The sequence below is a fragment of the Triturus cristatus genome, chromosome 4_1 (genome assembly GCF_964204655.1).
Source record: "Triturus cristatus chromosome 4_1, aTriCri1.1, whole genome shotgun sequence".
Classification (NCBI taxonomy): domain Eukaryota; kingdom Metazoa; phylum Chordata; class Amphibia; order Caudata; family Salamandridae; genus Triturus; species Triturus cristatus.
Window position 1 is genome coordinate 107,061,104 of NC_140585.1, and position 22,500 is coordinate 107,083,603.

At 44.3% G+C, this 22,500-nt stretch overlaps 45 non-coding genes across 45 annotated transcripts; 7 read left to right on the forward strand and 38 right to left on the reverse strand.

Annotated features, from left to right (window-relative positions):
- Positions 1 to 33: 33 nt before the first annotated feature.
- Positions 34 to 119, reverse strand: TRNAY-GUA (transfer RNA tyrosine (anticodon GUA)). The gene is given in 2 exon segments: positions 34 to 69; positions 83 to 119. It is a non-coding gene; the product is annotated as a tRNA-Tyr (tRNA).
- Positions 120 to 887: 768 nt separating this feature from the next.
- On the reverse strand, positions 888 to 959 carry TRNAA-UGC (transfer RNA alanine (anticodon UGC)). The gene has a single exon. It is a non-coding gene; the product is annotated as a tRNA-Ala (tRNA).
- A 157-nt stretch (positions 960 to 1,116) lies between these two features.
- TRNAM-CAU (transfer RNA methionine (anticodon CAU)) lies at positions 1,117 to 1,189 on the forward strand. Its single transcript has one exon. It is a non-coding gene; the product is annotated as a tRNA-Met (tRNA).
- Positions 1,190 to 1,388: 199 nt separating this feature from the next.
- TRNAA-CGC (transfer RNA alanine (anticodon CGC)) lies at positions 1,389 to 1,460 on the reverse strand. The gene has a single exon. It is a non-coding gene; the product is annotated as a tRNA-Ala (tRNA).
- A 129-nt stretch (positions 1,461 to 1,589) lies between these two features.
- On the reverse strand, positions 1,590 to 1,675 carry TRNAY-GUA (transfer RNA tyrosine (anticodon GUA)). Its single transcript is given in 2 exon segments — positions 1,590 to 1,625; positions 1,639 to 1,675. It is a non-coding gene; the product is annotated as a tRNA-Tyr (tRNA).
- Positions 1,676 to 2,443: 768 nt separating this feature from the next.
- Positions 2,444 to 2,515, reverse strand: TRNAA-UGC (transfer RNA alanine (anticodon UGC)). The gene has a single exon. It is a non-coding gene; the product is annotated as a tRNA-Ala (tRNA).
- A 429-nt stretch (positions 2,516 to 2,944) lies between these two features.
- Positions 2,945 to 3,016, reverse strand: TRNAA-CGC (transfer RNA alanine (anticodon CGC)). Its single transcript has one exon. It is a non-coding gene; the product is annotated as a tRNA-Ala (tRNA).
- A 983-nt stretch (positions 3,017 to 3,999) lies between these two features.
- Positions 4,000 to 4,071, reverse strand: TRNAA-UGC (transfer RNA alanine (anticodon UGC)). The gene has a single exon. It is a non-coding gene; the product is annotated as a tRNA-Ala (tRNA).
- A 157-nt stretch (positions 4,072 to 4,228) lies between these two features.
- On the forward strand, positions 4,229 to 4,301 carry TRNAM-CAU (transfer RNA methionine (anticodon CAU)). The gene has a single exon. It is a non-coding gene; the product is annotated as a tRNA-Met (tRNA).
- Positions 4,302 to 4,500: 199 nt separating this feature from the next.
- On the reverse strand, positions 4,501 to 4,572 carry TRNAA-CGC (transfer RNA alanine (anticodon CGC)). Its single transcript has one exon. It is a non-coding gene; the product is annotated as a tRNA-Ala (tRNA).
- Positions 4,573 to 4,701: 129 nt separating this feature from the next.
- On the reverse strand, positions 4,702 to 4,787 carry TRNAY-GUA (transfer RNA tyrosine (anticodon GUA)). Its single transcript is given in 2 exon segments — positions 4,702 to 4,737; positions 4,751 to 4,787. It is a non-coding gene; the product is annotated as a tRNA-Tyr (tRNA).
- Positions 4,788 to 5,555: 768 nt separating this feature from the next.
- On the reverse strand, positions 5,556 to 5,627 carry TRNAA-UGC (transfer RNA alanine (anticodon UGC)). Its single transcript has one exon. It is a non-coding gene; the product is annotated as a tRNA-Ala (tRNA).
- A 429-nt stretch (positions 5,628 to 6,056) lies between these two features.
- Positions 6,057 to 6,128, reverse strand: TRNAA-CGC (transfer RNA alanine (anticodon CGC)). The gene has a single exon. It is a non-coding gene; the product is annotated as a tRNA-Ala (tRNA).
- Positions 6,129 to 6,257: 129 nt separating this feature from the next.
- Positions 6,258 to 6,343, reverse strand: TRNAY-GUA (transfer RNA tyrosine (anticodon GUA)). Its single transcript is given in 2 exon segments — positions 6,258 to 6,293; positions 6,307 to 6,343. It is a non-coding gene; the product is annotated as a tRNA-Tyr (tRNA).
- Positions 6,344 to 7,111: 768 nt separating this feature from the next.
- TRNAA-UGC (transfer RNA alanine (anticodon UGC)) lies at positions 7,112 to 7,183 on the reverse strand. Its single transcript has one exon. It is a non-coding gene; the product is annotated as a tRNA-Ala (tRNA).
- Positions 7,184 to 7,340: 157 nt separating this feature from the next.
- TRNAM-CAU (transfer RNA methionine (anticodon CAU)) lies at positions 7,341 to 7,413 on the forward strand. Its single transcript has one exon. It is a non-coding gene; the product is annotated as a tRNA-Met (tRNA).
- Positions 7,414 to 7,612: 199 nt separating this feature from the next.
- TRNAA-CGC (transfer RNA alanine (anticodon CGC)) lies at positions 7,613 to 7,684 on the reverse strand. Its single transcript has one exon. It is a non-coding gene; the product is annotated as a tRNA-Ala (tRNA).
- A 129-nt stretch (positions 7,685 to 7,813) lies between these two features.
- TRNAY-GUA (transfer RNA tyrosine (anticodon GUA)) lies at positions 7,814 to 7,899 on the reverse strand. Its single transcript is given in 2 exon segments — positions 7,814 to 7,849; positions 7,863 to 7,899. It is a non-coding gene; the product is annotated as a tRNA-Tyr (tRNA).
- Positions 7,900 to 8,667: 768 nt separating this feature from the next.
- Positions 8,668 to 8,739, reverse strand: TRNAA-UGC (transfer RNA alanine (anticodon UGC)). The gene has a single exon. It is a non-coding gene; the product is annotated as a tRNA-Ala (tRNA).
- Positions 8,740 to 9,168: 429 nt separating this feature from the next.
- On the reverse strand, positions 9,169 to 9,240 carry TRNAA-CGC (transfer RNA alanine (anticodon CGC)). Its single transcript has one exon. It is a non-coding gene; the product is annotated as a tRNA-Ala (tRNA).
- Positions 9,241 to 10,223: 983 nt separating this feature from the next.
- TRNAA-UGC (transfer RNA alanine (anticodon UGC)) lies at positions 10,224 to 10,295 on the reverse strand. Its single transcript has one exon. It is a non-coding gene; the product is annotated as a tRNA-Ala (tRNA).
- A 157-nt stretch (positions 10,296 to 10,452) lies between these two features.
- On the forward strand, positions 10,453 to 10,525 carry TRNAM-CAU (transfer RNA methionine (anticodon CAU)). The gene has a single exon. It is a non-coding gene; the product is annotated as a tRNA-Met (tRNA).
- Positions 10,526 to 10,724: 199 nt separating this feature from the next.
- Positions 10,725 to 10,796, reverse strand: TRNAA-CGC (transfer RNA alanine (anticodon CGC)). Its single transcript has one exon. It is a non-coding gene; the product is annotated as a tRNA-Ala (tRNA).
- Positions 10,797 to 10,925: 129 nt separating this feature from the next.
- TRNAY-GUA (transfer RNA tyrosine (anticodon GUA)) lies at positions 10,926 to 11,011 on the reverse strand. The gene is given in 2 exon segments: positions 10,926 to 10,961; positions 10,975 to 11,011. It is a non-coding gene; the product is annotated as a tRNA-Tyr (tRNA).
- A 768-nt stretch (positions 11,012 to 11,779) lies between these two features.
- Positions 11,780 to 11,851, reverse strand: TRNAA-UGC (transfer RNA alanine (anticodon UGC)). Its single transcript has one exon. It is a non-coding gene; the product is annotated as a tRNA-Ala (tRNA).
- Positions 11,852 to 12,280: 429 nt separating this feature from the next.
- On the reverse strand, positions 12,281 to 12,352 carry TRNAA-CGC (transfer RNA alanine (anticodon CGC)). Its single transcript has one exon. It is a non-coding gene; the product is annotated as a tRNA-Ala (tRNA).
- Positions 12,353 to 13,335: 983 nt separating this feature from the next.
- TRNAA-UGC (transfer RNA alanine (anticodon UGC)) lies at positions 13,336 to 13,407 on the reverse strand. Its single transcript has one exon. It is a non-coding gene; the product is annotated as a tRNA-Ala (tRNA).
- Positions 13,408 to 13,564: 157 nt separating this feature from the next.
- On the forward strand, positions 13,565 to 13,637 carry TRNAM-CAU (transfer RNA methionine (anticodon CAU)). Its single transcript has one exon. It is a non-coding gene; the product is annotated as a tRNA-Met (tRNA).
- Positions 13,638 to 13,836: 199 nt separating this feature from the next.
- TRNAA-CGC (transfer RNA alanine (anticodon CGC)) lies at positions 13,837 to 13,908 on the reverse strand. The gene has a single exon. It is a non-coding gene; the product is annotated as a tRNA-Ala (tRNA).
- A 129-nt stretch (positions 13,909 to 14,037) lies between these two features.
- Positions 14,038 to 14,123, reverse strand: TRNAY-GUA (transfer RNA tyrosine (anticodon GUA)). The gene is given in 2 exon segments: positions 14,038 to 14,073; positions 14,087 to 14,123. It is a non-coding gene; the product is annotated as a tRNA-Tyr (tRNA).
- A 768-nt stretch (positions 14,124 to 14,891) lies between these two features.
- On the reverse strand, positions 14,892 to 14,963 carry TRNAA-UGC (transfer RNA alanine (anticodon UGC)). Its single transcript has one exon. It is a non-coding gene; the product is annotated as a tRNA-Ala (tRNA).
- A 429-nt stretch (positions 14,964 to 15,392) lies between these two features.
- Positions 15,393 to 15,464, reverse strand: TRNAA-CGC (transfer RNA alanine (anticodon CGC)). The gene has a single exon. It is a non-coding gene; the product is annotated as a tRNA-Ala (tRNA).
- Positions 15,465 to 16,447: 983 nt separating this feature from the next.
- On the reverse strand, positions 16,448 to 16,519 carry TRNAA-UGC (transfer RNA alanine (anticodon UGC)). Its single transcript has one exon. It is a non-coding gene; the product is annotated as a tRNA-Ala (tRNA).
- A 157-nt stretch (positions 16,520 to 16,676) lies between these two features.
- Positions 16,677 to 16,749, forward strand: TRNAM-CAU (transfer RNA methionine (anticodon CAU)). The gene has a single exon. It is a non-coding gene; the product is annotated as a tRNA-Met (tRNA).
- A 199-nt stretch (positions 16,750 to 16,948) lies between these two features.
- TRNAA-CGC (transfer RNA alanine (anticodon CGC)) lies at positions 16,949 to 17,020 on the reverse strand. The gene has a single exon. It is a non-coding gene; the product is annotated as a tRNA-Ala (tRNA).
- Positions 17,021 to 17,149: 129 nt separating this feature from the next.
- On the reverse strand, positions 17,150 to 17,235 carry TRNAY-GUA (transfer RNA tyrosine (anticodon GUA)). The gene is given in 2 exon segments: positions 17,150 to 17,185; positions 17,199 to 17,235. It is a non-coding gene; the product is annotated as a tRNA-Tyr (tRNA).
- Positions 17,236 to 18,003: 768 nt separating this feature from the next.
- TRNAA-UGC (transfer RNA alanine (anticodon UGC)) lies at positions 18,004 to 18,075 on the reverse strand. Its single transcript has one exon. It is a non-coding gene; the product is annotated as a tRNA-Ala (tRNA).
- A 429-nt stretch (positions 18,076 to 18,504) lies between these two features.
- TRNAA-CGC (transfer RNA alanine (anticodon CGC)) lies at positions 18,505 to 18,576 on the reverse strand. The gene has a single exon. It is a non-coding gene; the product is annotated as a tRNA-Ala (tRNA).
- A 129-nt stretch (positions 18,577 to 18,705) lies between these two features.
- Positions 18,706 to 18,791, reverse strand: TRNAY-GUA (transfer RNA tyrosine (anticodon GUA)). Its single transcript is given in 2 exon segments — positions 18,706 to 18,741; positions 18,755 to 18,791. It is a non-coding gene; the product is annotated as a tRNA-Tyr (tRNA).
- Positions 18,792 to 19,559: 768 nt separating this feature from the next.
- On the reverse strand, positions 19,560 to 19,631 carry TRNAA-UGC (transfer RNA alanine (anticodon UGC)). Its single transcript has one exon. It is a non-coding gene; the product is annotated as a tRNA-Ala (tRNA).
- A 429-nt stretch (positions 19,632 to 20,060) lies between these two features.
- TRNAA-CGC (transfer RNA alanine (anticodon CGC)) lies at positions 20,061 to 20,132 on the reverse strand. Its single transcript has one exon. It is a non-coding gene; the product is annotated as a tRNA-Ala (tRNA).
- A 129-nt stretch (positions 20,133 to 20,261) lies between these two features.
- TRNAY-GUA (transfer RNA tyrosine (anticodon GUA)) lies at positions 20,262 to 20,347 on the reverse strand. The gene is given in 2 exon segments: positions 20,262 to 20,297; positions 20,311 to 20,347. It is a non-coding gene; the product is annotated as a tRNA-Tyr (tRNA).
- A 768-nt stretch (positions 20,348 to 21,115) lies between these two features.
- TRNAA-UGC (transfer RNA alanine (anticodon UGC)) lies at positions 21,116 to 21,187 on the reverse strand. The gene has a single exon. It is a non-coding gene; the product is annotated as a tRNA-Ala (tRNA).
- A 157-nt stretch (positions 21,188 to 21,344) lies between these two features.
- Positions 21,345 to 21,417, forward strand: TRNAM-CAU (transfer RNA methionine (anticodon CAU)). Its single transcript has one exon. It is a non-coding gene; the product is annotated as a tRNA-Met (tRNA).
- A 400-nt stretch (positions 21,418 to 21,817) lies between these two features.
- On the reverse strand, positions 21,818 to 21,903 carry TRNAY-GUA (transfer RNA tyrosine (anticodon GUA)). The gene is given in 2 exon segments: positions 21,818 to 21,853; positions 21,867 to 21,903. It is a non-coding gene; the product is annotated as a tRNA-Tyr (tRNA).
- Between the last annotated feature and the right edge of the window lie 597 nt (positions 21,904 to 22,500).

Here is a 22,500-nt window from a genome sequence, read left to right on the forward strand (position 1 = left end):
AAAAGTGAAAGATATGGAAATCGAAGCAAAAAATCCTTCGAGCCGGATTTGAACCAGCGACCTAAGGATGTCTGACTTTATGCTACAGTCCTCCGCTCTACCAACTGAGCTATCGAAGGAGTGGCTGAAGTATCTTTCAGCGCTGTAATTATCTCTCGCTCAAGAAAGGTTGTGGGGGTGGGGATCAGGAGCAGATCGATGAAAATCATGAACATTACCTGCAGCTCCCTCTCAAAGTCACCAGTTCTTAGAGCACACTGTAAGGTACGTCTTATCACCCCAAAGGAGGATTTCAGACCAAAGTTCATGTTCTGTCTTGGCTTGGGGATAAGCAGGGGTGCTCCAAATTTCAATTTTACAGAAAGGAAAGGAACTTTGATACAAAGACCTTGGGCAGCATTGGTGGCAAATGGATGGCTGCGCGGAACCATGAAAGAAATGACAGAAAGTTATGGGAGTCATTACTACGCACCCAGCATCAAGAACGTGCATTTTGGATGCATTTTCAAAAGGAAAGAGAACGGAAAAATCTGTAGATTGAAGGTGATTGAGATAAACAAAATATTCCGTTTTTCTAAAAGCTACTGTAAAGAGTCTCTGGTTTAGAAGAAGAACCCTTACCAATGATCAAGAGAGATGCGACAGATTTCTATCATCAAAGCATTATGGTTGTCAAGATGAATCATCACTTTGATGTCTTCAACAAGTAGGATTCTTTTGATCTATAATCATCAAAAATGAGATAGCCCCATTTCAAGGGATTTTTCAAGGCAAACGTCTGACAGATTAAGCGGGGTCCTCATCCCGGTTGGAGGACATATCTCTTCCTTCATCATGATGCCAGCCTAGCTTTCGGCCCAAAATCCAAGGTAAGCATGGCAAAAGTCTGGAGATGCCGGGGATTGAACCCGGGGCCTCATACATGCAAAGCATGCGCTCTACCACTGAGCTACATCCCCACTTCTGCAAGGTTTGACTGTATGATTGGAAACCCTGCATTGAACCGACGGCCACATCACCCCATTCGACTCTGCAGTATACAATGTCAGTCAGGAAAATCCTTCAGCCTTGTACCTGGATGATCTTCATGGTCTTATGTACAGATGCCTATATACAGCCTTCTTAGCGCAGTAGGCAGCGCGTCAGTCTCATAATCTGAAGGTCCTGAGTTCGATCCTCAGAGAGGGCATTTATTTCCTTCTTTTGGAATGCAAAATTCTCCGATTTTCTTGAAATGCGCAAACTATGCCTAGTTCAAAGATTTTTCCAAAGCAAATGTCTGACTATTTAAGTGGGGCTCTCACCCCAACTGCATGACAAACTTCTTCTTTCTGCATGATGGCAGGCTAGCCTTCTGGAAAAAAGCCAAGATAAGGAACAGAGGCTCCTGGAGATGCCGGGGATTGAACCCGGGACCTCATACATGCGAAGCATGCGCTCTACCACTGAGCTACATCCCCACTTTTGCCCTCGAGCTGTTTGATGGATGCAAGGAATCCCTGAAACCCAGGGACTGCAAAGTCTCGATCATAATCAATGGAAGGTATTGTTTGAATAAAAGTGAAATATATGGAAATCGAAGCAAAAAATCCTTCGAGCCGGATTTGAACCAGCGACCTAAGGATGTCTGACTTTATGCTACAGTCCTCCGCTCTACCAACTGAGCTATCGAAGGAGTGGCTGAAGTATCTTTCAGCGCTGTAATTATCTCTCGCTCAAGAAAGGTTGTGGGGGTGGGGATCAGGAGCAGATCGATGAAAATCATGAACATTACCTGCAGCTCCCTCTCAAAGTCACCAGTTCTTAGAGCACACTGTAAGGTACATCTTATCACCCCAAAGGAGGATTTCAGACCAAAGTTCATGTTCTGTCTTGGCTTGGGGATAAGCAGGGGTGCTCCAAATTTCAATTTTACAGAAAGGAAAGGAACTTTGATACAAAGACCTTGGGCAGCATTGGTGGCAAATGGATGGCTGCGCGGAACCATGAAAGAAATGACAGAAAGTTATGGGAGTCATTACTACGCACCCAGCATCAAGAAAGTGCATTTTGGATGCATTTTCAAAAGGAAAGAGAACGGAAAAATCTGTAGATTGAAGGTGATTGAGATAAACAAAATATTCCGTTTTTCTAAAAGCTACTGTAAAGAGTCTCTGGTTTAGAAGAAGAACCCTTACCAATGATCAAGAGAGATGCGACAGATTTCTATCATCAAAGCATTATGGTTGTCAAGATGAATCATCACTTTGATGTCTTCAACAAGTAGGATTCTTTTGATCTATAATCATCAAAAATGAGATAGCCCCATTTCATGGGATTTTTCAAGGCAAACGTCTGACAGATTAAGCGGGGTCCTCATCCCGGTTGGAGGACATATCTCTTCCTTCATCATGATGCCAGCCTAGCTTTCGGCCCAAAATCCAAGGTAAGCATGGCAAAAGTCTGGAGATGCCGGGGATTGAACCCGGGGCCTCATACATGCAAAGCATGCGCTCTACCACTGAGCTACATCCCCACTTCTGCAAGGTTTGACTGTATGATTGGAAACCCTGCATTGAACCGACGGCCACATCACCCCATTTGACTCTGCAGTATACAATGTCAGTCAGGAAAATCCTTCAGCCTTGTACCTGGATGATCTTCATGGTCTTATGTACAGATGCCTATATACAGCCTTCTTAGCGCAGTAGGCAGCGTGTCAGTCTCATAATCTGAAGGTCCTGAGTTCGATCCTCAGAGAGGGCATTTATTTCCTTCTTTTGGAATGCAAAATTCTCCGATTTTCTTGAAATGCGCAAACTATGCCTAGTTCAAAGATTTTTCCAAAGCAAATGTCTGACTATTTAAGTGGGGCTCTCACCCCAACTGCATGACAAACTTCTTCTTTCTGCATGATGGCAGGCTAGCCTTCTGGAAAAAAGCCAAGATAAGGAACAGAGGCTCCTGGAGATGCCGGGGATTGAACCCGGGACCTCATACATGCGAAGCATGCGCTCTACCACTGAGCTACATCCCCACTTTTGCACTCGAGCTGTTTGATGGATGCAAGGAATCCCTGAAACCCAGGGACTGCAAAGTCTCGATCATAATCAATGGAAGGTATTGTTTGAATAAAAGTGAAAGATATGGAAATCGAAGCAAAAAATCCTTCGAGCCGGATTTGAACCAGCAACCTAAGGATGTCTGACTTTATGCTACAGTCCTCCGCTCTACCAACTGAGCTATCGAAGGAGTGGCTGAAGTATCTTTCAGCGCTGTAATTATCTCTCGCTCAAGAAAGGTTGTGGGGGTGGGGATCAGGAGCAGATCGATGAAAATCATGAACATTACCTGCAGCTCCCTCTCAAAGTCACCAGTTCTTAGAGCACACTGTAAGGTACGTCTTATCACCCCAAAGGAGGATTTCAGACCAAAGTTCATGTTCTGTCTTGGCTTGGGGATAAGCAGGGGTGCTCCAAATTTCAATTTTACAGAAAGGAAAGGAACTTTGATACAAAGACCTTGGGCAGCATTGGTGGCAAATGGATGGCTGCGCGGAACCATGAAAGAAATGACAGAAAGTTATGGGAGTCATTACTACGCACCCAGCATCAAGAACGTGCATTTTGGATGCATTTTCAAAAGGAAAGAGAACGGAAAAATCTGTAGATTGAAGGTGATTGAGATAAACAAAATATTCCGTTTTTCTAAAAGCTACTGTAAAGAGTCTCTGGTTTAGAAGAAGAACCCTTACCAATGATCAAGAGAGATGCGACAGATTTCTATCATCAAAGCATTATGGTTGTCAAGATGAATCATCACTTTGATGTCTTCAACAAGTAGGATTCTTTTGATCTATAATCATCAAAAATGAGATAGCCCCATTTCATGGGATTTTTCAAGGCAAACGTCTGACAGATTAAGCGGGGTCCTCATCCCGGTTGGAGGACATATCTCTTCCTTCATCATGATGCCAGCCTAGCTTTCGGCCCAAAATCCAAGGTAAGCATGGCAAAAGTCTGGAGATGCCGGGGATTGAACCCGGGGCCTCATACATGCAAAGCATGCGCTCTACCACTGAGCTACATCCCCACTTCTGCAAGGTTTGACTGTATGATTGGAAACCCTGCATTGAACCGACGGCCACATCACCCCATTCGACTCTGCAGTATACAATGTCAGTCAGGAAAATCCTTCAGCCTTGTACCTGGATGATCTTCATGGTCTTATGTACAGATGCCTATATACAGCCTTCTTAGCGCAGTAGGCAGCGCGTCAGTCTCATAATCTGAAGGTCCTGAGTTCGATCCTCAGAGAGGGCATTTATTTCCTTCTTTTGGAATGCAAAATTCTCCGATTTTCTTGAAATGCGCAAACTATGCCTAGTTCAAAGATTTTTCCAAAGCAAATGTCTGACTATTTAAGTGGGGCTCTCACCCCAACTGCATGACAAACTTCTTCTTTCTGCATGATGGCAGGCTAGCCTTCTGGAAAAAAGCCAAGATAAGGAACAGAGGCTCCTGGAGATGCCGGGGATTGAACCCGGGACCTCATACATGCGAAGCATGCGCTCTACCACTGAGCTACATCCCCACTTTTGCACTCGAGCTGTTTGATGGATGCAAGGAATCCCTGAAACCCAGGGACTGCAAAGTCTCGATCATAATCAATGGAAGGTATTGTTTGAATAAAAGTGAAAGATATGGAAATCGAAGCAAAAAATCCTTCGAGCCGGATTTGAACCAGCGACCTAAGGATGTCTGACTTTATGCTACAGTCCTCCGCTCTACCAACTGAGCTATCGAAGGAGTGGCTGAAGTATCTTTCAGCGCTGTAATTATCTCTCGCTCAAGAAAGGTTGTGGGGGTGGGGATCAGGAGCAGATCGATGAAAATCATGAACATTACCTGCAGCTCCCTCTCAAAGTCACCAGTTCTTAGAGCACACTGTAAGGTACGTCTTATCACCCCAAAGGAGGATTTCAGACCAAAGTTCATGTTCTGTCTTGGCTTGGGGATAAGCAGGGGTGCTCCAAATTTCAATTTTACAGAAAGGAAAGGAACTTTGATACAAAGACCTTGGGCAGCATTGGTGGCAAATGGATGGCTGCGCGGAACCATGAAAGAAATGACAGAAAGTTATGGGAGTCATTACTACGCACCCAGCATCAAGAACGTGCATTTTGGATGCATTTTCAAAAGGAAAGAGAACGGTAAAATCTGTAGATTGAAGGTGATTGAGATAAACAAAATATTCCGTTTTTCTAAAAGCTACTGTAAAGAGTCTCTGGTTTAGAAGAAGAACCCTTACCAATGATCAAGAGAGATGCGACAGATTTCTATCATCAAAGCATTATGGTTGTCAAGATGAATCATCACTTTGATGTCTTCAACAAGTAGGATTCTTTTGATCTATAATCATCAAAAATGAGATAGCCCCATTTCATGGGATTTTTCAAGGCAAACGTCTGACAGATTAAGCGGGGTCCTCATCCCGGTTGGAGGACATATCTCTTCCTTCATCATGATGCCAGCCTAGCTTTCGGCCCAAAATCCAAGGTAAGCATGGCAAAAGTCTGGAGATGCCGGGGATTGAACCCGGGGCCTCATACATGCAAAGCATGCGCTCTACCACTGAGCTACATCCCCACTTCTGCAAGGTTTTACTGTATGATTGGAAACCCTGCATTGAACCGACGGCCACATCACCCCATTCGACTCTGCAGTATACAATGTCAGTCAGGAAAATCCTTCAGCCTTGTACCTGGATGATCTTCATGGTCTTATGTACAGATGCCTATATACAGTCTTCTTAGCGCAGTAGGCAGCGCGTCAGTCTCATAATCTGAAGGTCCTGAGTTCGATCCTCAGAGAGGGCATTTATTTCCTTCTTTTGGAATGCAAAATTCTCCGATTTTCTTGAAATGCGCAAACTATGCCTAGTTCAAAGATTTTTCCAAAGCAAATGTCTGACTATTTAAGTGGGGCTCTCACCCCAACTGCATGACAAACTTCTTCTTTCTGCATGATGGCAGGCTAGCCTTCTGGAAAAAAGCCAAGATAAGGAACAGAGGCTCCTGGAGATGCCGGGGATTGAACCCGGGACCTCATACATGCGAAGCATGCGCTCTACCACTGAGCTACATCCCCACTTTTGCCCTCGAGCTGTTTGATGGATGCAAGGAATCCCTGAAACCCAGGGACTGCAAAGTCTCGATCATAATCAATGGAAGGTATTGTTTGAATAAAAGTGAAAGATATGGAAATCGAAGCAAAAAATCCTTCGAGCCGGATTTGAACCAGCGACCTAAGGATGTCTGACTTTATGCTACAGTCCTCCGCTCTACCAACTGAGCTATCGAAGGAGTGGCTGAAGTATCTTTCAGCGCTGTAATTATCTCTCGCTCAAGAAAGGTTGTGGGGGTGGGGATCAGGAGCAGATCGATGAAAATCATGAACATTACCTGCAGCTCCCTCTCAAAGTCACCAGTTCTTAGAGCACACTGTAAGGTACGTCTTATCACCCCAAAGGAGGATTTCAGACCAAAGTTCATGTTCTGTCTTGGCTTGGGGATAAGCAGGGGTGCTCCAAATTTCAATTTTACAGAAAGGAAAGGAACTTTGATACAAAGACCTTGGGCAGCATTGGTGGCAAATGGATGGCTGCGCGGAACCATGAAAGAAATGACAGAAAGTTATGGGAGTCATTACTACGCACCCAGCATCAAGAACGTGCATTTTGGATGCATTTTCAAAAGGAAAGAGAACGGAAAAATCTGTAGATTGAAGGTGATTGAGATAAACAAAATATTCCGTTTTTCTAAAAGCTACTGTAAAGAGTCTCTGGTTTAGAAGAAGAACCCTTACCAATGATCAAGAGAGATGCGACAGATTTCTATCATCAAAGCATTATGGTTGTCAAGATGAATCATCACTTTGATGTCTTCAACAAGTAGGATTCTTTTGATCTATAATCATCAAAAATGAGATAGCCCCATTTCAAGGGATTTTTCAAGGCAAACGTCTGACAGATTAAGCGGGGTCCTCATCCCGGTTGGAGGACATATCTCTTCCTTCATCATGATGCCAGCCTAGCTTTCGGCCCAAAATCCAAGGTAAGCATGGCAAAAGTCTGGAGATGCCGGGGATTGAACCCGGGGCCTCATACATGCAAAGCATGCGCTCTACCACTGAGCTACATCCCCACTTCTGCAAGGTTTGACTGTATGATTGGAAACCCTGCATTGAACCGACGGCCACATCACCCCATTCGACTCTGCAGTATACAATGTCAGTCAGGAAAATCCTTCAGCCTTGTACCTGGATGATCTTCATGGTCTTATGTACAGATGCCTATATACAGCCTTCTTAGCGCAGTAGGCAGCGCGTCAGTCTCATAATCTGAAGGTCCTGAGTTCGATCCTCAGAGAGGGCATTTATTTCCTTCTTTTGGAATGCAAAATTCTCCGATTTTCTTGAAATGCGCAAACTATGCCTAGTTCAAAGATTTTTCCAAAGCAAATGTCTGACTATTTAAGTGGGGCTCTCACCCCAACTGCATGACAAACTTCTTCTTTCTGCATGATGGCAGGCTAGCCTTCTGGAAAAAAGCCAAGATAAGGAACAGAGGCTCCTGGAGATGCCGGGGATTGAACCCGGGACCTCATACATGCGAAGCATGCGCTCTACCACTGAGCTACATCCCCACTTTTGCCCTCGAGCTGTTTGATGGATGCAAGGAATCCCTGAAACCCAGGGACTGCAAAGTCTCGATCATAATCAATGGAAGGTATTGTTTGAATAAAAGTGAAATATATGGAAATCGAAGCAAAAAATCCTTCGAGCCGGATTTGAACCAGCGACCTAAGGATGTCTGACTTTATGCTACAGTCCTCCGCTCTACCAACTGAGCTATCGAAGGAGTGGCTGAAGTATCTTTCAGCGCTGTAATTATCTCTCGCTCAAGAAAGGTTGTGGGGGTGGGGATCAGGAGCAGATCGATGAAAATCATGAACATTACCTGCAGCTCCCTCTCAAAGTCACCAGTTCTTAGAGCACACTGTAAGGTACATCTTATCACCCCAAAGGAGGATTTCAGACCAAAGTTCATGTTCTGTCTTGGCTTGGGGATAAGCAGGGGTGCTCCAAATTTCAATTTTACAGAAAGGAAAGGAACTTTGATACAAAGACCTTGGGCAGCATTGGTGGCAAATGGATGGCTGCGCGGAACCATGAAAGAAATGACAGAAAGTTATGGGAGTCATTACTACGCACCCAGCATCAAGAAAGTGCATTTTGGATGCATTTTCAAAAGGAAAGAGAACGGAAAAATCTGTAGATTGAAGGTGATTGAGATAAACAAAATATTCCGTTTTTCTAAAAGCTACTGTAAAGAGTCTCTGGTTTAGAAGAAGAACCCTTACCAATGATCAAGAGAGATGCGACAGATTTCTATCATCAAAGCATTATGGTTGTCAAGATGAATCATCACTTTGATGTCTTCAACAAGTAGGATTCTTTTGATCTATAATCATCAAAAATGAGATAGCCCCATTTCATGGGATTTTTCAAGGCAAACGTCTGACAGATTAAGCGGGGTCCTCATCCCGGTTGGAGGACATATCTCTTCCTTCATCATGATGCCAGCCTAGCTTTCGGCCCAAAATCCAAGGTAAGCATGGCAAAAGTCTGGAGATGCCGGGGATTGAACCCGGGGCCTCATACATGCAAAGCATGCGCTCTACCACTGAGCTACATCCCCACTTCTGCAAGGTTTGACTGTATGATTGGAAACCCTGCATTGAACCGACGGCCACATCACCCCATTTGACTCTGCAGTATACAATGTCAGTCAGGAAAATCCTTCAGCCTTGTACCTGGATGATCTTCATGGTCTTATGTACAGATGCCTATATACAGCCTTCTTAGCGCAGTAGGCAGCGTGTCAGTCTCATAATCTGAAGGTCCTGAGTTCGATCCTCAGAGAGGGCATTTATTTCCTTCTTTTGGAATGCAAAATTCTCCGATTTTCTTGAAATGCGCAAACTATGCCTAGTTCAAAGATTTTTCCAAAGCAAATGTCTGACTATTTAAGTGGGGCTCTCACCCCAACTGCATGACAAACTTCTTCTTTCTGCATGATGGCAGGCTAGCCTTCTGGAAAAAAGCCAAGATAAGGAACAGAGGCTCCTGGAGATGCCGGGGATTGAACCCGGGACCTCATACATGCGAAGCATGCGCTCTACCACTGAGCTACATCCCCACTTTTGCACTCGAGCTGTTTGATGGATGCAAGGAATCCCTGAAACCCAGGGACTGCAAAGTCTCGATCATAATCAATGGAAGGTATTGTTTGAATAAAAGTGAAAGATATGGAAATCGAAGCAAAAAATCCTTCGAGCCGGATTTGAACCAGCAACCTAAGGATGTCTGACTTTATGCTACAGTCCTCCGCTCTACCAACTGAGCTATCGAAGGAGTGGCTGAAGTATCTTTCAGCGCTGTAATTATCTCTCGCTCAAGAAAGGTTGTGGGGGTGGGGATCAGGAGCAGATCGATGAAAATCATGAACATTACCTGCAGCTCCCTCTCAAAGTCACCAGTTCTTAGAGCACACTGTAAGGTACGTCTTATCACCCCAAAGGAGGATTTCAGACCAAAGTTCATGTTCTGTCTTGGCTTGGGGATAAGCAGGGGTGCTCCAAATTTCAATTTTACAGAAAGGAAAGGAACTTTGATACAAAGACCTTGGGCAGCATTGGTGGCAAATGGATGGCTGCGCGGAACCATGAAAGAAATGACAGAAAGTTATGGGAGTCATTACTACGCACCCAGCATCAAGAACGTGCATTTTGGATGCATTTTCAAAAGGAAAGAGAACGGAAAAATCTGTAGATTGAAGGTGATTGAGATAAACAAAATATTCCGTTTTTCTAAAAGCTACTGTAAAGAGTCTCTGGTTTAGAAGAAGAACCCTTACCAATGATCAAGAGAGATGCGACAGATTTCTATCATCAAAGCATTATGGTTGTCAAGATGAATCATCACTTTGATGTCTTCAACAAGTAGGATTCTTTTGATCTATAATCATCAAAAATGAGATAGCCCCATTTCATGGGATTTTTCAAGGCAAACGTCTGACAGATTAAGCGGGGTCCTCATCCCGGTTGGAGGACATATCTCTTCCTTCATCATGATGCCAGCCTAGCTTTCGGCCCAAAATCCAAGGTAAGCATGGCAAAAGTCTGGAGATGCCGGGGATTGAACCCGGGGCCTCATACATGCAAAGCATGCGCTCTACCACTGAGCTACATCCCCACTTCTGCAAGGTTTGACTGTATGATTGGAAACCCTGCATTGAACCGACGGCCACATCACCCCATTCGACTCTGCAGTATACAATGTCAGTCAGGAAAATCCTTCAGCCTTGTACCTGGATGATCTTCATGGTCTTATGTACAGATGCCTATATACAGCCTTCTTAGCGCAGTAGGCAGCGCGTCAGTCTCATAATCTGAAGGTCCTGAGTTCGATCCTCAGAGAGGGCATTTATTTCCTTCTTTTGGAATGCAAAATTCTCCGATTTTCTTGAAATGCGCAAACTATGCCTAGTTCAAAGATTTTTCCAAAGCAAATGTCTGACTATTTAAGTGGGGCTCTCACCCCAACTGCATGACAAACTTCTTCTTTCTGCATGATGGCAGGCTAGCCTTCTGGAAAAAAGCCAAGATAAGGAACAGAGGCTCCTGGAGATGCCGGGGATTGAACCCGGGACCTCATACATGCGAAGCATGCGCTCTACCACTGAGCTACATCCCCACTTTTGCCCTCGAGCTGTTTGATGGATGCAAGGAATCCCTGAAACCCAGGGACTGCAAAGTCTCGATCATAATCAATGGAAGGTATTGTTTGAATAAAAGTGAAATATATGGAAATCGAAGCAAAAAATCCTTCGAGCCGGATTTGAACCAGCGACCTAAGGATGTCTGACTTTATGCTACAGTCCTCCGCTCTACCAACTGAGCTATCGAAGGAGTGGCTGAAGTATCTTTCAGCGCTGTAATTATCTCTCGCTCAAGAAAGGTTGTGGGGGTGGGGATCAGGAGCAGATCGATGAAAATCATGAACATTACCTGCAGCTCCCTCTCAAAGTCACCAGTTCTTAGAGCACACTGTAAGGTACATCTTATCACCCCAAAGGAGGATTTCAGACCAAAGTTCATGTTCTGTCTTGGCTTGGGGATAAGCAGGGGTGCTCCAAATTTCAATTTTACAGAAAGGAAAGGAACTTTGATACAAAGACCTTGGGCAGCATTGGTGGCAAATGGATGGCTGCGCGGAACCATGAAAGAAATGACAGAAAGTTATGGGAGTCATTACTACGCACCCAGCATCAAGAAAGTGCATTTTGGATGCATTTTCAAAAGGAAAGAGAACGGAAAAATCTGTAGATTGAAGGTGATTGAGATAAACAAAATATTCCGTTTTTCTAAAAGCTACTGTAAAGAGTCTCTGGTTTAGAAGAAGAACCCTTACCAATGATCAAGAGAGATGCGACAGATTTCTATCATCAAAGCATTATGGTTGTCAAGATGAATCATCACTTTGATGTCTTCAACAAGTAGGATTCTTTTGATCTATAATCATCAAAAATGAGATAGCCCCATTTCATGGGATTTTTCAAGGCAAACGTCTGACAGATTAAGCGGGGTCCTCATCCCGGTTGGAGGACATATCTCTTCCTTCATCATGATGCCAGCCTAGCTTTCGGCCCAAAATCCAAGGTAAGCATGGCAAAAGTCTGGAGATGCCGGGGATTGAACCCGGGGCCTCATACATGCAAAGCATGCGCTCTACCACTGAGCTACATCCCCACTTCTGCAAGGTTTGACTGTATGATTGGAAACCCTGCATTGAACCGACGGCCACATCACCCCATTTGACTCTGCAGTATACAATGTCAGTCAGGAAAATCCTTCAGCCTTGTACCTGGATGATCTTCATGGTCTTATGTACAGATGCCTATATACAGCCTTCTTAGCGCAGTAGGCAGCGTGTCAGTCTCATAATCTGAAGGTCCTGAGTTCGATCCTCAGAGAGGGCATTTATTTCCTTCTTTTGGAATGCAAAATTCTCCGATTTTCTTGAAATGCGCAAACTATGCCTAGTTCAAAGATTTTTCCAAAGCAAATGTCTGACTATTTAAGTGGGGCTCTCACCCCAACTGCATGACAAACTTCTTCTTTCTGCATGATGGCAGGCTAGCCTTCTGGAAAAAAGCCAAGATAAGGAACAGAGGCTCCTGGAGATGCCGGGGATTGAACCCGGGACCTCATACATGCGAAGCATGCGCTCTACCACTGAGCTACATCCCCACTTTTGCACTCGAGCTGTTTGATGGATGCAAGGAATCCCTGAAACCCAGGGACTGCAAAGTCTCGATCATAATCAATGGAAGGTATTGTTTGAATAAAAGTGAAAGATATGGAAATCGAAGCAAAAAATCCTTCGAGCCGGATTTGAACCAGCAACCTAAGGATGTCTGACTTTATGCTACAGTCCTCCGCTCTACCAACTGAGCTATCGAAGGAGTGGCTGAAGTATCTTTCAGCGCTGTAATTATCTCTCGCTCAAGAAAGGTTGTGGGGGTGGGGATCAGGAGCAGATCGATGAAAATCATGAACATTACCTGCAGCTCCCTCTCAAAGTCACCAGTTCTTAGAGCACACTGTAAGGTACGTCTTATCACCCCAAAGGAGGATTTCAGACCAAAGTTCATGTTCTGTCTTGGCTTGGGGATAAGCAGGGGTGCTCCAAATTTCAATTTTACAGAAAGGAAAGGAACTTTGATACAAAGACCTTGGGCAGCATTGGTGGCAAATGGATGGCTGCGCGGAACCATGAAAGAAATGACAGAAAGTTATGGGAGTCATTACTACGCACCCAGCATCAAGAACGTGCATTTTGGATGCATTTTCAAAAGGAAAGAGAACGGAAAAATCTGTAGATTGAAGGTGATTGAGATAAACAAAATATTCCGTTTTTCTAAAAGCTACTGTAAAGAGTCTCTGGTTTAGAAGAAGAACCCTTACCAATGATCAAGAGAGATGCGACAGATTTCTATCATCAAAGCATTATGGTTGTCAAGATGAATCATCACTTTGATGTCTTCAACAAGTAGGATTCTTTTGATCTATAATCATCAAAAATGAGATAGCCCCATTTCATGGGATTTTTCAAGGCAAACGTCTGACAGATTAAGCGGGGTCCTCATCCCGGTTGGAGGACATATCTCTTCCTTCATCATGATGCCAGCCTAGCTTTCGGCCCAAAATCCAAGGTAAGCATGGCAAAAGTCTGGAGATGCCGGGGATTGAACCCGGGGCCTCATACATGCAAAGCATGCGCTCTACCACTGAGCTACATCCCCACTTCTGCAAGGTTTGACTGTATGATTGGAAACCCTGCATTGAACCGACGGCCACATCACCCCATTCGACTCTGCAGTATACAATGTCAGTCAGGAAAATCCTTCAGCCTTGTACCTGGATGATCTTCATGGTCTTATGTACAGATGCCTATATACAGCCTTCTTAGCGCAGTAGGCAGCGCGTCAGTCTCATAATCTGAAGGTCCTGAGTTCGATCCTCAGAGAGGGCATTTATTTCCTTCTTTTGGAATGCAAAATTCTCCGATTTTCTTGAAATGCGCAAACTATGCCTAGTTCAAAGATTTTTCCAAAGCAAATGTCTGACTATTTAAGTGGGGCTCTCACCCCAACTGCATGACAAACTTCTTCTTTCTGCATGATGGCAGGCTAGCCTTCTGGAAAAAAGCCAAGATAAGGAACAGAGGCTCCTGGAGATGCCGGGGATTGAACCCGGGACCTCATACATGCGAAGCATGCGCTCTACCACTGAGCTACATCCCCACTTTTGCCCTCGAGCTGTTTGATGGATGCAAGGAATCCCTGAAACCCAGGGACTGCAAAGTCTCGATCATAATCAATGGAAGGTATTGTTTGAATAAAAGTGAAATATATGGAAATCGAAGCAAAAAATCCTTCGAGCCGGATTTGAACCAGCGACCTAAGGATGTCTGACTTTATGCTACAGTCCTCCGCTCTACCAACTGAGCTATCGAAGGAGTGGCTGAAGTATCTTTCAGCGCTGTAATTATCTCTCGCTCAAGAAAGGTTGTGGGGGTGGGGATCAGGAGCAGATCGATGAAAATCATGAACATTACCTGCAGCTCCCTCTCAAAGTCACCAGTTCTTAGAGCACACTGTAAGGTACATCTTATCACCCCAAAGGAGGATTTCAGACCAAAGTTCATGTTCTGTCTTGGCTTGGGGATAAGCAGGGGTGCTCCAAATTTCAATTTTACAGAAAGGAAAGGAACTTTGATACAAAGACCTTGGGCAGCATTGGTGGCAAATGGATGGCTGCGCGGAACCATGAAAGAAATGACAGAAAGTTATGGGAGTCATTACTACGCACCCAGCATCAAGAAAGTGCATTTTGGATGCATTTTCAAAAGGAAAGAGAACGGAAAAATCTGTAGATTGAAGGTGATTGAGATAAACAAAATATTCCGTTTTTCTAAAAGCTACTGTAAAGAGTCTCTGGTTTAGAAGAAGAACCCTTACCAATGATCAAGAGAGATGCGACAGATTTCTATCATCAAAGCATTATGGTTGTCAAGATGAATCATCACTTTGATGTCTTCAACAAGTAGGATTCTTTTGATCTATAATCATCAAAAATGAGATAGCCCCATTTCATGGGATTTTTCAAGGCAAACGTCTGACAGATTAAGCGGGGTCCTCATCCCGGTTGGAGGACATATCTCTTCCTTCATCATGATGCCAGCCTAGCTTTCGGCCCAAAATCCAAGGTAAGCATGGCAAAAGTCTGGAGATGCCGGGGATTGAACCCGGGGCCTCATACATGCAAAGCATGCGCTCTACCACTGAGCTACATCCCCACTTCTGCAAGGTTTGACTGTATGATTGGAAACCCTGCATTGAACCGACGGCCACATCACCCCATTTGACTCTGCAGTATACAATGTCAGTCAGGAAAATCCTTCAGCCTTGTACCTGGATGATCTTCATGGTCTTATGTACAGATGCCTATATACAGCCTTCTTAGCGCAGTAGGCAGCGTGTCAGTCTCATAATCTGAAGGTCCTGAGTTCGATCCTCAGAGAGGGCATTTATTTCCTTCTTTTGGAATGCAAAATTCTCCGATTTTCTTGAAATGCGCAAACTATGCCTAGTTCAAAGATTTTTCCAAAGCAAATGTCTGACTATTTAAGTGGGGCTCTCACCCCAACTGCATGACAAACTTCTTCTTTCTGCATGATGGCAGGCTAGCCTTCTGGAAAAAAGCCAAGATAAGGAACAGAGGCTCCTGGAGATGCCGGGGATTGAACCCGGGACCTCATACATGCGAAGCATGCGCTCTACCACTGAGCTACATCCCCACTTTTGCACTCGAGCTGTTTGATGGATGCAAGGAATCCCTGAAACCCAGGGACTGCAAAGTCTCGATCATAATCAATGGAAGGTATTGTTTGAATAAAAGTGAAAGATATGGAAATCGAAGCAAAAAATCCTTCGAGCCGGATTTGAACCAGCAACCTAAGGATGTCTGACTTTATGCTACAGTCCTCCGCTCTACCAACTGAGCTATCGAAGGAGTGGCTGAAGTATCTTTCAGCGCTGTAATTATCTCTCGCTCAAGAAAGGTTGTGGGGGTGGGGATCAGGAGCAGATCGATGAAAATCATGAACATTACCTGCAGCTCCCTCTCAAAGTCACCAGTTCTTAGAGCACACTGTAAGGTACGTCTTATCACCCCAAAGGAGGATTTCAGACCAAAGTTCATGTTCTGTCTTGGCTTGGGGATAAGCAGGGGTGCTCCAAATTTCAATTTTACAGAAAGGAAAGGAACTTTGATACAAAGACCTTGGGCAGCATTGGTGGCAAATGGATGGCTGCGCGGAACCATGAAAGAAATGACAGAAAGTTATGGGAGTCATTACTACGCACCCAGCATCAAGAACGTGCATTTTGGATGCATTTTCAAAAGGAAAGAGAACGGAAAAATCTGTAGATTGAAGGTGATTGAGATAAACAAAATATTCCGTTTTTCTAAAAGCTACTGTAAAGAGTCTCTGGTTTAGAAGAAGAACCCTTACCAATGATCAAGAGAGATGCGACAGATTTCTATCATCAAAGCATTATGGTTGTCAAGATGAATCATCACTTTGATGTCTTCAACAAGTAGGATTCTTTTGATCTATAATCATCAAAAATGAGATAGCCCCATTTCATGGGATTTTTCAAGGCAAACGTCTGACAGATTAAGCGGGGTCCTCATCCCGGTTGGAGGACATATCTCTTCCTTCATCATGATGCCAGCCTAGCTTTCGGCCCAAAATCCAAGGTAAGCATGGCAAAAGTCTGGAGATGCCGGGGATTGAACCCGGGGCCTCATACATGCAAAGCATGCGCTCTACCACTGAGCTACATCCCCACTTCTGCAAGGTTTGACTGTATGATTGGAAACCCTGCATTGAACCGACGGCCACATCACCCCATTCGACTCTGCAGTATACAATGTCAGTCAGGAAAATCCTTCAGCCTTGTACCTGGATGATCTTCATGGTCTTATGTACAGATGCCTATATACAGCCTTCTTAGCGCAGTAGGCAGCGCGTCAGTCTCATAATCTGAAGGTCCTGAGTTCGATCCTCAGAGAGGGCATTTATTTCCTTCTTTTGGAATGCAAAATTCTCCGATTTTCTTGAAATGCGCAAACTATGCCTAGTTCAAAGATTTTTCCAAAGCAAATGTCTGACTATTTAAGTGGGGCTCTCACCCCAACTGCATGACAAACTTCTTCTTTCTGCATGATGGCAGGCTAGCCTTCTGGAAAAAAGCCAAGATAAGGAACAGAGGCTCCTGGAGATGCCGGGGATTGAACCCGGGACCTCATACATGCGAAGCATGCGCTCTACCACTGAGCTACATCCCCACTTTTGCACTCGAGCTGTTTGATGGATGCAAGGAATCCCTGAAACCCAGGGACTGCAAAGTCTCGATCATAATCAATGGAAGGTATTGTTTGAATAAAAGTGAAAGATATGGAAATCGAAGCAAAAAATCCTTCGAGCCGGATTTGAACCAGCGACCTAAGGATGTCTGACTTTATGCTACAGTCCTCCGCTCTACCAACTGAGCTATCGAAGGAGTGGCTGAAGTATCTTTCAGCGCTGTAATTATCTCTCGCTCAAGAAAGGTTGTGGGGGTGGGGATCAGGAGCAGATCGATGAAAATCATGAACATTACCTGCAGCTCCCTCTCAAAGTCACCAGTTCTTAGAGCACACTGTAAGGTATGTCTTATCACCCCAAAGGAGGATTTCAGACCAAAGTTCATGTTCTGTCTTGGCTTGGGGATAAGCAGGGGTGCTCCAAATTTCAATTTTACAGAAAGGAAAGGAACTTTGATACAAAGACCTTGGGCAGCATTGGTGGCAAATGGATGGCTGCGCGGAACCATGAAAGAAATGACAGAAAGTTATGGGAGTCATTACTACGCACCCAGCATCAAGAACGTGCATTTTGGATGCATTTTCAAAAGGAAAGAGAACGGAAAAATCTGTAGATTGAAGGTGATTGAGATAAACAAAATATTCCGTTTTTCTAAAAGCTACTGTAAAGAGTCTCTGGTTTAGAAGAAGAACCCTTACCAATGATCAAGAGAGATGCGACAGATTTCTATCATCAAAGCATTATGGTTGTCAAGATGAATCATCACTTTGATGTCTTCAACAAGTAGGATTCTTTTGATCTATAATCATCAAAAATGAGATAGCCCCATTTCATGGGATTTTTCAAGGCAAACGTCTGACAGATTAAGCGGGGTCCTCATCCCGGTTGGAGGACATATCTCTTCCTTCATCATGATGCCAGCCTAGCTTTCGGCCCAAAATCCAAGGTAAGCATGGCAAAAGTCTGGAGATGCCGGGGATTGAACCCGGGGCCTCATACATGCAAAGCATGCGCTCTACCACTGAGCTACATCCCCACTTCTGCAAGGTTTTACTGTATGATTGGAAACCCTGCATTGAACCGACGGCCACATCACCCCATTCGACTCTGCAGTATACAATGTCAGTCAGGAAAATCCTTCAGCCTTGTACCTGGATGATCTTCATGGTCTTATGTACAGATGCCTATATACAGTCTTCTTAGCGCAGTAGGCAGCGCGTCAGTCTCATAATCTGAAGGTCCTGAGTTCGATCCTCAGAGAGGGCATTTATTTCCTTCTTTTGGAATGCAAAATTCTCCGATTTTCTTGAAATGCGCAAACTATGCCTAGTTCAAAGATTTTTCCAAAGCAAATGTCTGACTATTTAAGTGGGGCTCTCACCCCAACTGCATGACAAACTTCTTCTTTCTGCATGATGGCAGGCTAGCCTTCTGGAAAAAAGCCAAGATAAGGAACAGAGGCTCCTGGAGATGCCGGGGATTGAACCCGGGACCTCATACATGCGAAGCATGCGCTCTACCACTGAGCTACATCCCCACTTTTGCCCTCGAGCTGTTTGATGGATGCAAGGAATCCCTGAAACCCAGGGACTGCAAAGTCTCGATCATAATCAATGGAAGGTATTGTTTGAATAAAAGTGAAATATATGGAAATCGAAGCAAAAAATCCTTCGAGCCGGATTTGAACCAGCGACCTAAGGATGTCTGACTTTATGCTACAGTCCTCCGCTCTACCAACTGAGCTATCGAAGGAGTGGCTGAAGTATCTTTCAGCGCTGTAATTATCTCTCGCTCAAGAAAGGTTGTGGGGGTGGGGATCAGGAGCAGATCGATGAAAATCATGAACATTACCTGCAGCTCCCTCTCAAAGTCACCAGTTCTTAGAGCACACTGTAAGGTACATCTTATCACCCCAAAGGAGGATTTCAGACCAAAGTTCATGTTCTGTCTTGGCTTGGGGATAAGCAGGGGTGCTCCAAATTTCAATTTTACAGAAAGGAAAGGAACTTTGATACAAAGACCTTGGGCAGCATTGGTGGCAAATGGATGGCTGCGCGGAACCATGAAAGAAATGACAGAAAGTTATGGGAGTCATTACTACGCACCCAGCATCAAGAACGTGCATTTTGGATGCATTTTCAAAAGGAAAGAGAACGGAAAAATCTGTAGATTGAAGGTGATTGAGATAAACAAAATATTCCGTTTTTCTAAAAGCTACTGTAAAGAGTCTCTGGTTTAGAAGAAGAACCCTTACCAATGATCAAGAGAGATGCGACAGATTTCTATCATCAAAGCATTATGGTTGTCAAGATGAATCATCACTTTGATGTCTTCAACAAGTAGGATTCTTTTGATCTATAATCATCAAAAATGAGATAGCCCCATTTCATGGGATTTTTCAAGGCAAACGTCTGACAGATTAAGCGGGGTCCTCATCCCGGTTGGAGGACATATCTCTTCCTTCATCATGATGCCAGCCTAGCTTTCGGCCCAAAATCCAAGGTAAGCATGGCAAAAGTCTGGAGATGCCGGGGATTGAACCCGGGGCCTCATACATGCAAAGCATGCGCTCTACCACTGAGCTACATCCCCACTTCTGCAAGGTTTTACTGTATGATTGGAAACCCTGCATTGAACCGACGGCCACATCACCCCATTCGACTCTGCAGTATACAATGTCAGTCAGGAAAATCCTTCAGCCTTGTACCTGGATGATCTTCATGGTCTTATGTACAGATGCCTATATACAGTCTTCTTAGCGCAGTAGGCAGCGCGTCAGTCTCATAATCTGAAGGTCCTGAGTTCGATCCTCAGAGAGGGCATTTATTTCCTTCTTTTGGAATGCAAAATTCTCCGATTTTCTTGAAATGCGCCAACTATGCCTAGTTCAAAGATTTTTCCAAAGCAAATGTCTGACTATTTAAGTGGGGCTCTCACCCCAACTGCATGACAAACTTCTTCTTTCTGCATGATGGCAGGCTAGCCTTCTGGAAAAAAGCCAAGATAAGGAACAGAGGCTCCTGGAGATGCCGGGGATTGAACCCGGGACCTCATACATGCGAAGCATGCGCTCTACCACTGAGCTACATCCCCACTTTTGCACTCGAGCTGTTTGATGGATGCAAGGAATCCCTGAAACCCAGGGACTGCAAAGTCTCGATCATAATCAATGGAAGGTATTGTTTGAATAAAAGTGAAATATATGGAAATCGAAGCAAAAAATCCTTCGAGCCGGATTTGAACCAGCGACCTAAGGATGTCTGACTTTATGCTACAGTCCTCCGCTCTACCAACTGAGCTATCGAAGGAGTGGCTGAAGTATCTTTCAGCGCTGTAATTATCTCTCGCTCAAGAAAGGTTGTGGGGGTGGGGATCAGGAGCAGATCGATGAAAATCATGAACATTACCTGCAGCTCCCTCTCAAAGTCACCAGTTCTTAGAGCACACTGTAAGGTACGTCTTATCACCCCAAAGGAGGATTTCAGACCAAAGTTCATGTTCTGTCTTGGCTTGGGGATAAGCAGGGGTGCTCCAAATTTCAATTTTACAGAAAGGAAAGGAACTTTGATACAAAGACCTTGGGCAGCATTGGTGGCAAATGGATGGCTGCGCGGAACCATGAAAGAAATGACAGAAAGTTATGGGAGTCATTACTACGCACCCAGCATCAAGAACGTGCATTTTGGATGCATTTTCAAAAGGAAAGAGAACGGAAAAATCTGTAGATTGAAGGTGATTGAGATAAACAAAATATTCCGTTTTTCTAAAAGCTACTGTAAAGAGTCTCTGGTTTAGAAGAAGAACCCTTACCAATGATCAAGAGAGATGCGACAGATTTCTATCATCAAAGCATTATGGTTGTCAAGATGAATCATCACTTTGATGTCTTCAACAAGTAGGATTCTTTTGATCTATAATCATCAAAAATGAGATAGCCCCATTTCAAGGGATTTTTCAAGGCAAACGTCTGACAGATTAAGCGGGGTCCTCATCCCGGTTGGAGGACATATCTCTTCCTTCATCATGATGCCAGCCTAGCTTTCGGCCCAAAATCCAAGGTAAGCATGGCAAAAGTCTGGAGATGCCGGGGATTGAACCCGGGGCCTCATACATGCAAAGCATGCGCTCTACCACTGAGCTACATCCCCACTTCTGCAAGGTTTGACTGTATGATTGGAAACCCTGCATTGAACCGACGGCCACATCACCCCATTCGACTCTGCAGTATACAATGTGAGTCAGGAAAATCCTTCAGCCTTGTACCTGGATGATCTTCATGGTCTTATGTACAGATGCCTATATACAGCCTTCTTAGCGCAGTAGGCAGCGCGTCAGTCTCATAATCTGAAGGTCCTGAGTTCGATCCTCAGAGAGGGCATTTATTTCCTTCTTTTGGAATGCAAAATTCTCCGATTTTCTTGAAATGCGCAAACTATGCCTAGTTCAAAGATTTTTCCAAAGCAAATGTCTGACTATTTAAGTGGGGCTCTCACCCCAACTGCATGACAAACTTCTTCTTTCTGCATGATGGCAGGCTAGCCTTCTGGAAAAAAGCCAAGATAAGGAACAGAGGCTCCTAGAGATGCCGGGGATTGAACCCGGGACCTCATACATGCGAAGCATGCGCTCTACCACTGAGCTACATCCCCACTTTTGCCCTCGAGCTGTTTGATGGATGCAAGGAATCCCTGAAACCCAGGGACTGCAAAGTCTCGATCATAATCAATGGAAGGTATTGTTTGAATAAAAGTGAAATATATGGAAATCGAAGCAAAAAATCCTTCGAGCCGGATTTGAACCAGCGACCTAAGGATGTCTGACTTTATGCTACAGTCCTCCGCTCTACCAACTGAGCTATCGAAGGAGTGGCTGAAGTATCTTTCAGCGCTGTAATTATCTCTCGCTCAAGAAAGGTTGTGGGGGTGGGGATCAGGAGCAGATCGATGAAAATCATGAACATTACCTGCAGCTCCCTCTCAAAGTCACCAGTTCTTAGAGCACACTGTAAGGTACATCTTATCACCCCAAAGGAGGATTTCAGACCAAAGTTCATGTTCTGTCTTGGCTTGGGGATAAGCAGGGGTGCTCCAAATTTCAATTTTACAGAAAGGAAAGGAACTTTGATACAAAGACCTTGGGCAGCATTGGTGGCAAATGGATGGCTGCGCGGAACCATGAAAGAAATGACAGAAAGTTATGGGAGTCATTACTACGCACCCAGCATCAAGAACGTGCATTTTGGATGCATTTTCAAAAGGAAAGAGAACGGAAAAATCTGTAGATTGAAGGTGATTGAGATAAACAAAATATTCCGTTTTTCTAAAAGCTACTGTAAAGAGTCTCTGGTTTAGAAGAAGAACCCTTACCAATGATCAAGAGAGATGCGACAGATTTCTATCATCAAAGCATTATGGTTGTCAAGATGAATCATCACTTTGATGTCTTCAACAAGTAGGATTCT